The sequence below is a fragment of the Macadamia integrifolia genome, unplaced genomic scaffold (assembly GCF_013358625.1).
Source record: "Macadamia integrifolia cultivar HAES 741 unplaced genomic scaffold, SCU_Mint_v3 scaffold448, whole genome shotgun sequence".
Lineage (NCBI taxonomy): Eukaryota > Viridiplantae > Streptophyta > Magnoliopsida > Proteales > Proteaceae > Macadamia > Macadamia integrifolia.
The window spans coordinates 33,801-45,958 of NW_024870451.1; the positions used below are offsets into that span (position 1 = coordinate 33,801).

A 12,158-nucleotide genomic window follows, 5' to 3' on the forward strand; every position below is an offset into this window, starting at 1 on the left:
AATGCTTCAGCAACAGTAAGCATTTATGACTGCTATCCAGCAACAGTTGGACTTTTCTCAACCGGGTCAGCCTCCCCGGGTACTCACTCCACAGGACCCGCCTGTAGGGTCGGGAACGGGACCACAAGTGGGAGGTACACCTCCAATCCCACCATTCGGTGTTCCTCAATATGGGATGCCTCCTCCATACTCCTACTATCCTGCTTATGCTCCTAACTTCCCGGCGACGAGTAGTACGTCAAGGGTAGTGGAGTCATTCAAGAGGAACTTACCACCTGTATTCTCTAAGGTGGGGAGTGATCCTCTGGAACCGGACCAATGGATCCAAGAATTAGAGAAGATATTTGAGGTGCTTGAGTGCACGGATGCACAGAAACTCATTTGTGCTGGGTTGCAACTCAAGAAAGAGGCAAATTCTTGGTGGCAAGCCTCCAAGCCCATATTGTTGGCTGCCCATCCAGAACCCACTTGGGAGCAGTTCAAGGAGTTGTTCTTGGACAACCATTATCCGTGCAGTTTCAGAGACCGCAAGGAGACTGAGTTCATGGCCTTAACTCAAGGAGGTAAGACTGTCCTTGAGTACCAACAACAATTCGAGAGTTTGTTCCATTTTGCCCCAAGGCATATGAGGACAGCTGAAGAGAAGGCAGCAAGGTTCCTAAAAGGCCTAAAAGCATCTATTGGGTCTGTACTTGAGGTCTTGGATTTGACCGAATATGGCCAGATTGTGCAGAAGGCCAAGACCATGGAGGATAAGCAAAAGGGTGAACAGTCCCTCACTCCTGGACTGTGGAAGAGAACAAATCCATTCCCGAATATGGGAAATTCCTCCAAGGCATACCGCGGATCATACAGTTCTGGGCCTGTGTATAGGCAGCCCTATAGGCCATCTGGCTACCCTCCTAGACCAGTTGGTGGTTCGGGTTCTACCTCTATTCGTCGGAACACTAGTGTGGCACCTACAGCTCCAAGGCCACCTCGACCTCCATCTGCAAAGGGTCAAGTGCAGAGGGGCCTCGCTCCAGTTCTGACATCTCAGATTCGTTGCTTCAACTGCCATTCATATGGGCATTATGCGAAAGACTGTCGGGCCAGACCAACCTTGCCCTCCAGTCAGCCCTCTGCGTACCGACCTCCTTTAGCTCGGGGAAATCAACCACAGGGAAGGATGTATGCTCTATCAGCCGAGGAAGCTGAGGCCAGTACAGAAGTAGTAGCAGGTACATTTTAAATTAAGAAATTCATTATGATTAATATTGATGACCTGCTGAAATTATATGCATTGTTATACTAGGTATCCTACCCATATCAGGCATACCAGCCTATGTTTTATTCGATTCAGGAGCTACTCATTCATTCGCATCTAAGTGATTTGTAGAGAAACTTGGGATGTCACCCAGGATCCTAGATCATGGAATGATTGTTAGTGTGCCTACTGGTAAAGTTGCACAGTTGAAGGAAGTGTATGGGCCGTGCCCAGTGGAAATTAATGGGAAGAACCTTGATGCACAACTCATTAAGTTTAATATGCAGAGTTTTGATGTTATATTGGGTATGGATTGGTTGTCGGCTCATCGAGCTAATGTGATCTGTGCTGAAAAGCTGATTAGGGTGACAGATGACGAAGGGAAAGAATTGGTATACCGAGCAGATCCAATGAAAAGAGTGAGGAAGGTCCTTGTCTCTGCTCTTCAAGCGGTAAAATTGCTAGAAAGTGGATGTCATGGTTACTTGGCATCGGTACTTGATGTTGATGCAAGGATTACACCTCTAGAAGAGGTAAAGGTGGTTAAAGAGTTTCCCGACGTTTTCCCAGATGATCTGATGCATTTACCACCTGATAGAGAGTTGGAGTTTGCCATAGATTTGACTCCTGGAGTAGCTCCAGTATCTAAGGCTCCATACAGGATGGCACCAGCTGAATTGAAGGAATTGCAGATGCAGTTGCAGGAACTATTGGAAAAGGGGTTTATTCGCCCAAGTGTTTCACCTTGGGGTGCCCCAGTGTTGTTTGTCAAGAAGAAAGATGGCAGTTTGCGTAAGTGCATAGATTACCGGGAGTTGAATAAGTTAACCATTAAGAACCAGTATCCATTGCCACGCATTGATGATCTATTTGACCAGTTGCAGGGAGCCAGAGTATTTTCAAAGATAGACCTTCGGTCCGGCTATTATCAGCTCAAGATAAAGAGCGGTGATATACCCAAAACAGCATTTAGGACTCGATACGGTCACTATGAGTTCCTAGTGTTATCTTTCGGGTTAACCAATGCACCGGCAGCATTCATGGATCTAATGAATCGAGTATTTCAGGATGTGCTCGATAAATGGGTAATTGTTTTTATTGACGACATCTTGATCTACTCCAAGACCGAAGAGGAGCACACTCAACACTTGAGAATGATGTTACAGAGGTTGAGAGAGCAACAGTTGTTTGCCAAGTACAGCAAGTGCGAATTCTGGCTTGAACAAGTTGGATTCCTGGGGCACATAGTGTCCAAAGCCGGAATCGAGGTAGATCCTGCAAAGGTGAAAGCAGTAGTGGAATGGGAAAGCCCCAAGAATGTTACCGAAATTAGAAGCTTCTTGGGTTTGGCTGGATACTACCGTCGCTTCATCGAGAATTTTGCTCGGATCTCGGCGCCAATGACCAAGTTGACTAAAAAGGGTGTGAAATTTGACTGGGCAGAGGAATGTGAGAAGAGCTTCCAGGAATTGAAAGAAAGGTTGGTGACTGCCCCTGTGCTGACTATTCCTGAAGGCACAGGTGGAATGACAGTTTATACCGATGCTTCCAAAGTTGGTTTGGGTTGTGTTCTCATGCAACGCGGTAAGGTAATAGCGTATGCATCCCGACAACTAAAGGAGTATGAGAAGAACTACCCCACTCATGACTTGGAACTAGCTGCAGTCATTTTTGCCCTTAAGATCTGGCGACATTATTTGTATGGGGAGAAGTGTGAGATATACAGTGATCACAAAAGCCTGAAGTACTTCTTCACCCAGAAGGATTTGAACATGAGACAGAGAAGATGGCTTGAACTCATTAAGGATTATGACTGCGATATTCAGTATCATCCCGGCAAGGCTAATGTAGTGGCAGATGCATTGAGTCGGAAGACACAGACTGTGTCGCTCTCATACTTAGCAGTCAGCTCACCACTCGTGCAAGAGGCGATGCTAATGGATGAAACCCTCTTATATGAAGGGGCAACCTTAGAGCTTGAACCTCAACCAAAAAACCTTAAATGGTTGACGGTATCCTTGACGGCTCTACAGGTGCATCCGGCAATTAGGCAAGAGGTAGTAATGAAGCAACCTTTGGATCCTGAATTGCAACGGATCAGAGTTAAGGTTCAAGATCAAACAATGAACGACCCAGATTTTGCTTTACCCAGTGATGGGGCATTGATGTTTCGAGACAGATTGTGTGTACCCGATGATTTGGATATACAAGACAAGATAGTGCGAGAAGCACATAGCTCCGAGTACTCACTTCACCCAGGAAGTACCAAGATGTACAAAGACCTCAAACAAAGTTACTGGTGGCCAAACATGAAAGTCCCCATAGCTTTGTATGTGGTGACTTGTCTTACCTGCCAGAAAGTAAAAGCTGAGAGGCATCGACCTTATGGTACTCTTCAGCCACTCCCAGTACCAGAATGGAAGTGGGAAAGGATTACAATGGACTTCGTCACCGGACTACCAAGTACACCTAAGGGAATGGACGCGATATGGGTAATCGTGGATCGGCTTACCAAGACTGCTCATTTCATTCCCATCAAGACCAAGTTCTCCATGGCCAAACTAGCACAACTTTACATGGACAACATAGTGCGCTTACATGGAGTGCCAGTGAGCATTGTTTCAGATAGGGACCCAAGGTTCAGTTCTAGATTTTGGAAAAGCTTACAGCGTGCCTTGGGATCACAGCTGAATTTGAGTACTGCTTTTCACCCACAGACGGATGGTCAATCGGAGCGAACCATACAGATATTAGAAGACATGCTCAGGGCATGTGTAATGGAGATGAGTGGCAGTTGGGAAGAATATATACCTCTTATGGAGTTTGCATATAACAACAGTTACCAAGCTACAATCGGGATGGCTCCGTATGAGGCGTTATATGGCAGGAAGTGCAGAACTCCTTTGTATTGGGATGAGGTAGGTGAACGTCGAATGTTAGGACCTGAGATGATACAGATGACTTGTGACAAAGTCGACGTTATTAGAGAACGGATTAAAGCAGCTCAGTCCCGTCAAAAGAGCTATGCGGACACCCGCAGAAAAGATATTGAATTTTAGCCAGGAGAAAAGGTATTTCTCAAGATCTCTCCTACTAAAGGGTTGCAAAGGTTTCACAGAAAGGGGAAGTTGAGCCCAAGATACATTGGACCATTTGAGATCTTATCCCGGGTTGGCACAGTAGCCTACATGCTTGCTCTGCCACCTTCACTTGGGGATGTTCACAATGTATTCCATGTATCCATGCTGAAGAGATACGTGCATGATCCATCTCATGTACTACCCATGGAACCAGAGTACCTAGAAGCTGATATGACCAATACAAAACAGCCAGCTGAAATTTTGGACCGGAAGGTGAAAACCCTTCGCAACCGCTCCATTTCCTAAGTAAATGTGCGATGGGCTGATCATTCACTCGAAGAAACATCTTGGGAGGTAGAGGATGAAATGCAAGCCAAGTACCCTCATCTTTTTTATCAACCAGGTACGTAATTTCGAGGATGAAATTTTTCAGAAGGGGGGTAATGTAATACCTTACTTTTTAAACCCGGTCTGATTTCGCGGTTGACCCGGTTTAACCGTGCAGGAACCGAACCAGAGTAAGTTAGAGTGGGTTCCTTATGGGCTATGATGGCAAGGGTGACCTTAAACACCAGCTGGCCCGACAAGTCCGAGCCAGTGCCAGAAGAGACGGGAGTGCCCAAGCCGTGTACATGCACCTACCATAAGGCCATGTATGGATAAAGCAGGTATTATAGTCGTATTTTAAGGTATATACGTATGCTACATCGTATGCCGGGGGTGGGGTTCGTGCCGAGGTCCGAACCCTGTCAAAATCCCAAGTTTTGGCCCTCAGGTGGGCGGACAGGTGGGTGCACCCACCCACCTGAGTGACCCATCCATGTGCACTGTTCACTTATTTAGGAATTATATATATAGCTTTATGATTTTCTTTTCTTTCCATTTATGACACCCGTACGTTGGTGAGGATAGTAAAGAGGAGAGAGAAAAGAAAGGGAAGAAGAAGGGAAGAGAAGGAAGAGGAAGACGAGAAGGATTTCAGTGGCGTCGAAGCTTGATCTTCCCATTCCGGCGCCGGAAGAGTGATCTTCAACTCTAGATCTACATTTGGAGGTAAGCAAAGTCGAGTTCTTTGAACATTCACCATACCCAAGCTTAAACCCTTGATTCGAGTAGGGTTTCTTGAGATCTTGTAAATCTCCTTTGAAATGATGAATCTAAGGTTTAATAGATGATTTATGTGTTGATCTTGAAGGATTTGAAGAGGTATTGACAAGGTGGAAGAAGCATTGTGGGTTTGAAGTGATTTGGAGGGTTTGAAGTTGTTCTTGAGCAAAGAAGGTAAGAGGGTTTCCCATCCCTTGAATCTAACCTAGATCTAGGTTAGAACCATCCTATAAGACCTTGAAGGTGTGAAGAATGGGTTGGGAAAAGCCCCATTTGAATCCCCAAAGAATGGAGGAAGTTGGGAAGAAACAGGGTTTTTCCCGCCAAGACCGGTGGGTGCAACCGGTGGGCCCCTACCCGCCTGTGGGCACCCACCTGAGAGGGCAGGGGGGCCTTCGGGCACAACCGGCGGGCCCAACCGACGGGCCATCCTACCCGCCGGTCCTAGAAGGGGCCCCTGGCCCAATCGGCGGGTGGAACCGGCGGGCCCTACCAGCAGGCCCCTACCCGCCGGTCCAAGCCGGTGGGTAGGACCGGTGGGCCAGACTGCCCACCTGTCTGACCCACCCGTGTGGCCCCGAAGGTGATCCTTATGTCCGATTGAACCCAAATCGGACGTGTGACCTTCTTTTAACGTTCTAAACATGATTTTGTCATCAGATCATGTTAATTTTGATTTCAAAATGGTGAAGTACTAACCCCATTCAATTATGTTAGGTTCACCAAATCCTACCCGATTCGCATCGGATCTCACCCGTACCGAACGGGAATCCTTGTATACTACAAGTAAGTGGGGAGAAGACGTTTGGCCTTGTTTCAAGGCATTGTTTGGCATTCATTTAATTATATCTAGTCTAGTCATGCCATCATGAATATGCTATGTAGTTTAGTCATTTCTCACATTGTTATGCATATGTGCTATGTTTACTTTCTAAATGCCAATTGAATGAGATGTTTATATGTTGAATGTGGACATCATGGTGCACGATGCATTGATAGACTAGATGCCGTAGTCGGCTTGGAAACGAGTGCATTGGTGGCTCATGGAATGGGACACGGAGGCACTATGCAATCGTACTATTGTCATATAGGAGCATGCGGTATTAGGATTTTCACCATCCCGTGCTACGACCCTTCCCAACAGGGGTTAAGGTGTTGGGTTATCATTTGGGGGGAAGCAGTGGTCGCGGTTGTCGGGTCACTGTGGCGGTTAGCCATAACGCCCGGTGGGTCATGTAGGACAGCCGGCAACCCCGGTGGTACATTCAAGAGGGCCAATCGTACTGCTTTTAAATTACTGGAGTCAGCACCTTTATTTTCAGTCATTTACATTTCTGTTGAGAGCCGGTGGATGGCATTGTCTTTACTTTTCCGAGTACTCACGGTGGGCCTTCTCCGACAGCCCTATGGGCGTATCGCGGGAGGGAGTTCGCGGCTCGTACCCGGAGTATACGCGCACTGTGGTTGTAGTAGCACTAAAACCAAGGACTTAGTAATGTTGCTTAGGTGGATGTGATTTAAAATGTATAGCATGGCATGTAGTGCATATGATTGTGTTTTGATGTGTGAACTGCTGTGTGGTCCATCTTACCACTTACTGAGCTAGTGAGCTCATCCCACGTGTACACCCCTTTTTAGATGATTTTGCAGGTCATACATCTGAGGAGCATGGGGTGGGTCCCACAGTCGAGTTTCCTGATGAGGACTGGTGGACCCCTGAGGAGTTAGAGCACGGCACTGACTGCCTCGTGCGAGAGTTGTGCTGCGGGACAGCAGTTCTGAGGCCGAGCTGAGCTCCACTCTTGAGGCCGTGCTGAGCTCCACTTCTGAGGCCGAGCTGAGCTCTACTATGTGATGCCGAGCTGGGGTCAACCCTTGATGCCGAGCTGAGCTCTAGCCTTGATACCGAGCCGAGCTGTGTACTCTGATTGTTTTGGTGGATTTCCTTATGTACTTGATATTTGAATTTTATTCTTTTTGTGTAAATATCATGCCTTCGGGCCCACATGTATATAATTATTGTATCACAATCCGGGTATCAAGTATCATGGGATTATTCACAGGTAAAACTTAGTCTTCCGCTGATCTGATGAGTTTATATTAGTTGTGTGTATGCTGTGGTGGAATACAGTATCTGATGATCCTGGCAGGTTTGGGTTAACCGGTGTTAACCCGGTCACTGGCCCGGTTCTGTGAGAACGGGGTGTGACATATTGTGTTGTTGTTACTGCTGTAGTAAGATGGTCATTCCCTCAAGTTATGTATCTTCCATCCCAATACTCACTGGTAACAACTATCAAAAGTGGGTGGAGGAATTAGAATTGCATTTAGGTCTTCTTGACTTAGACTTGGCACTTAGGGAGCCTAAACTTGAGCCTCTCACAGACTCGAGCAGAAGTGCTGAAAGGACCAAGTTTAAGAAATGGACTAAAGCAAACAGAAAGTGCATATTGGTTTTAAAAAAGGCAGTTCCTGAAATTATACGTGGGAACATAGAGATCAAAGACACTGCAAAAGAATTCCTGGACGCTATTAAAGCTAGATTTCAACACAACAAGAAAGCTGAGAAAACCACATTGATGACCAGGCTAATGAATACAAGGTATGATGGATGTGGGAGTGTTAGAGAATACATTTTGGGTGTAGCTACTGATGCTGGTAAACTTAAGGATCTTGGAATACAGATCGATGAAGAATATATTGTACACATTGCACTGAATACCCTCCCTAGTCAGTATAAGGTTATCCAATCTACCTACATTGCACTGAAGGAAGATTGGAGCCTAAATGAGCTCATTTCCATTTGCACTCAAGAGGAAGAAAAATTGAAACAAACTAGGTTTGAGAGTGCACATGCAACTTTTCACAAGGGATCTTCTGGTGGACCAAGCAGAAGGAACAAAAATTTTTTCAATAGAGGAAGCGTCAAGCCATATGACAGGACTAATAGCTCTCAAGAACTTGACACATCTCAAAAGGCTCAGGATGAAGAGAATACCAACAACGTAGAGTGTTTCTGGTGCCATAAGAAAGGACATGTGAAGAAGGACTGTTTTATTTTCAAGAAATGGTTAGAGAAAAGGAAGAATTCTGGGGTTGATAAGCAGAATGATACTAATAAAGGGTGAGGTAGACTGATCATCAGCAATTGAGAGCAAGTAAAATTTGGTCACATCAAGTAGTTAGGATTTCTTTTGCTACAGTTATTTGAAATGCTTGATTAGTGGGAGTTCTGGTTTTGTTTAGTATTTGTTTATGTTTTGAACCTTAGCCCGTATGTTTTGGGGCACAGTTTGATGAATTATGGTTAAGTTTTAGCATTTACATTATGCACAGTTATTTCTTGAAATATTTGGTTTATGATTTCATTTGAAAATGTTTTTATAGGCAGTAATTGTCTTAGTTATAGGTAATATTTTGCCACAGTTCAAAAGGTAATGTTTGCCACATTTTAAGACAGTATTTGTCACAGCTCATAGGCAATATTTGCCACAGTTTATAGGCGGAAGGCCACAGTTAGATATTAACCACAGATCAAAGGCGATTTGCCACAGTGAAGGTTAATATCTTAGTTAAGGACCTACATAGAATGACAACAGTGTAATTTGAGGATATGTCAATATTTCTATGATGGTATCCCACATAGATTCGTGTTAAGAAACTTACTTATGTTTGTAATAACAGAAAGTTGTATGCCGTATATTGAGGTGTATCTTCTGCTGTTATTCGATGTGAGTGGTTTTTCAACTGAATCACAGTAAGAGTGGTTAATGTAATAAGATTCTATGGCCACACCAATTTAAAAGACATCCTTATAATTAATGTAGCACAAGTGGGAGATTGTTGGATTTATGGGCTAAATTAATTATTCGGGTTGATTAAATGGGTGAGAGTCAAATTGCATGAACCGGTTCGGTCCACTCTCAAGCTTAGGGATATGCTGGCTCGACCCATTGTGGTTTAGGGTTTTGAGTGCAGGACAGTATTATAAATACTAGGTTTTGGGTCCTTACAGCCATTATTCACTCTTCTCCACTTTACCACTAAAGTGAGAGAACCAAGGAGGTTTAAGGGGCTGTAGAAGATCCATAGCCAAGCCAAGAGAGCGAAAGTGGGAGTGACCAACATCAATCATCTTCAGCATACTAGGTGAAAGGTACAAATTGATCCTCCATAATTTTATTAGATTCGTGTTCTTATTTTTCCTGTGTGGTTTCCTCAATAGGGTTTCAAACTCAAACCCATAGGGAGTTCTAACACCCTATACTGTCTTGTTTGAATATCTTCTGTAAATTTTTTATCAACCCAACATGCATTTCCAAAATCCACAATCTTGCACTTAAAATCAATCCCATTCAAGTCCCTGTCATGCTTTAAAGCTCCACACTTTAAGGCTTTCCTTTCTGAGATCTTTGCCACTCCCCTCTTTGCGTTCCTCTTCAGCTGTTTGTCTTTGATAGGATCAATGGTGGAGACAAGACGAATGTTTTCAAGTTTTAAGTCTGGGATTATATTGAGTTCTGTATGCAAGTAATCTAGACCATACAAAATCATCTGCAGATCTCCCTAACCTTGTTCAATTCAACACCCTTATAAAGGTCATATATTGTCAATCGAAGCAAATTGTCAGCAAGAAGCTCAAGAACCGTACCTAGGTGCTGCCCATTTAGGCCCACATGCTTGAAGTGGTCACTTAGTCAAACAATGCAATTGGAACTAGAGGGGTCACCGCTAGCTATTGTGGAGAGGACTTCGATCTCATGGAGAGTAGCTTGAGCAAATTGAGCAGCACTTTTTTGGATCTTAAGAGTTTCAAATCTCTTTAAAACAAATGAAGCAACTATCAGCTTCCACAAGAAATAGAAATCGGGAATGAAATGAGTTTTCCACAAAATGGACCTAAGTTGTTAAAATTGAAACAGGAAAAATAGGATAGAAAAAAAAATATGAAATGGCAAAATTACGAGAGAGATAACAGCTATAGATGTTTGAATCAAACAACAATTGGGAAAAATCTCAGGTGATAAAACAAGTTCAAAAGTAAATACAGCATTTTCCAATGAGATGACTCATGTAGAGTACTTTACCCATCCGTGGGTTGCCTAAACGGTTAGGGTGAATCGGAGATTGTGTGGATGAGTGCTCAGTCCTAACTTCGATTCTCCATTTGTGCATTTGCGATTTAAGTGGAGACCATGGCAGTGGGTTGCTACGCTAGTCTTCCCGAGGATTAGTCGAGGTACACGTAAGCTGACCCAAACACCTTGATTAACAAAAAAAAAAAATACTTTAAGAACAAAAAACCTATCCCACAATCAAAAATTTAAACAGAACAGAAAACTCAACAAATAATTAGCAGATCAGAAACAGAGGGAAAAACCCCATATGAGATAGATATGTAATTTCATTCAATAAAGGAAAATTAAAGAAATCCGAATGGATCAGGTAAGGAATGCAAATAAAATTTGATAAATAGAAGGCATGAATGAAAATGTCAAATGAATTAACAAATTCTAACCAGAGGCCGAAGAAGCAAAATTCACAGAACACCCCATAGTAGAAGAGAACATAAAAAGGCAATCATCTAGAGAAACATAACTAGATTGATTAGGATTGTTTTCTTAGGTTAAGAGAGCTTTAGAGGTTAGGAAATACTCTACCAAAAAGGAAAATGGCATCGTCACTACACATTGTCGTATCACGTAGCGAAATCCTATGAACTTTTAAAAAACGACATTAAAAAATAAAATAAAACAAAAACGAGGTTCACACTATCGGTAGTACGCCATGAATCCTATCTCCGCCGGGACGCCTGTGTTCTGAGTATCCATCTACTTAATGTTCATTTCTTGTTTTTATTATGATTTCCTTTTTGCCAATGACAAGGGGGAGAAATATGTTGAAAAGTACGGAAATATATCTTTGTTGTGCATGAGCTGATTGGAGTTCAGATCTGGGGGATCTCAGTTTTGATTAAAAGCTTCCAAAACCCTGACAACAAATTGATTGTATTCTTGTGGTTAATCTTCACTTTCCAAGGTATGATGATCTTTAAGTAACTTATAATTACTTAATAACAAAGTAAAACAAAAAATAAGAGAAGGAAAAGGGTGAGAAGAGTTTTCAGAAGAAGGGCGGTAGGGGAATGGTTATCTCAACTTGAGTCTCTCACCCTCAACTATGGTTATCTCAACTTGAGTTTCTCACCCTCAACTATCCCAGTTGATGAAACAAATCTATCTCAAGTTTAAGAGTAAGCATTGCTCACAAAATAAATTTTCATTTATTCGTTCTCAAGGTATTACTTCAATGCACCCATCTGTGGGTTGCTCAGACGGTTAGGGCGAATTGGAGACCATGTGCATCAGGTTTGATTCCCCATCTATGCATCTGCGATTTAAGTGGAAACTCTGGCGGTTGGTTGCTGTGCTAGTCTCCCCGAGGATTAGTTAAGGTGCACGTAAGCTAGCCCAGACACCTTAGTTAACAAAAAAAAAAGGGGTATTACTTCAATACTTATATAATAGAATTAGAGTACAACCTTACAATTTAGACACAAAATCAAAATAGAAACTAATTGATTTAAATAATTAAATACTAATTTGTGCACTAAGAAACTAACGTAAGACCCTAGAGGACTCTTCTAGAAAACTAAATCTAACTTTGACTACTTGTTAACAAAGAAACATGAAAATAAAACAAAAAAGGGACCAAATCATTGTTAA

The 12,158-nt window shown here is 43.2% G+C and overlaps 1 pseudogene; it reads right to left on the reverse strand.

The window, feature by feature from the left end:
• The window catches only part of LOC122068631, a 59,484-nt pseudogene that overhangs the window by 8,760 nt on the left and 38,566 nt on the right, over positions 1-12,158 (reverse strand).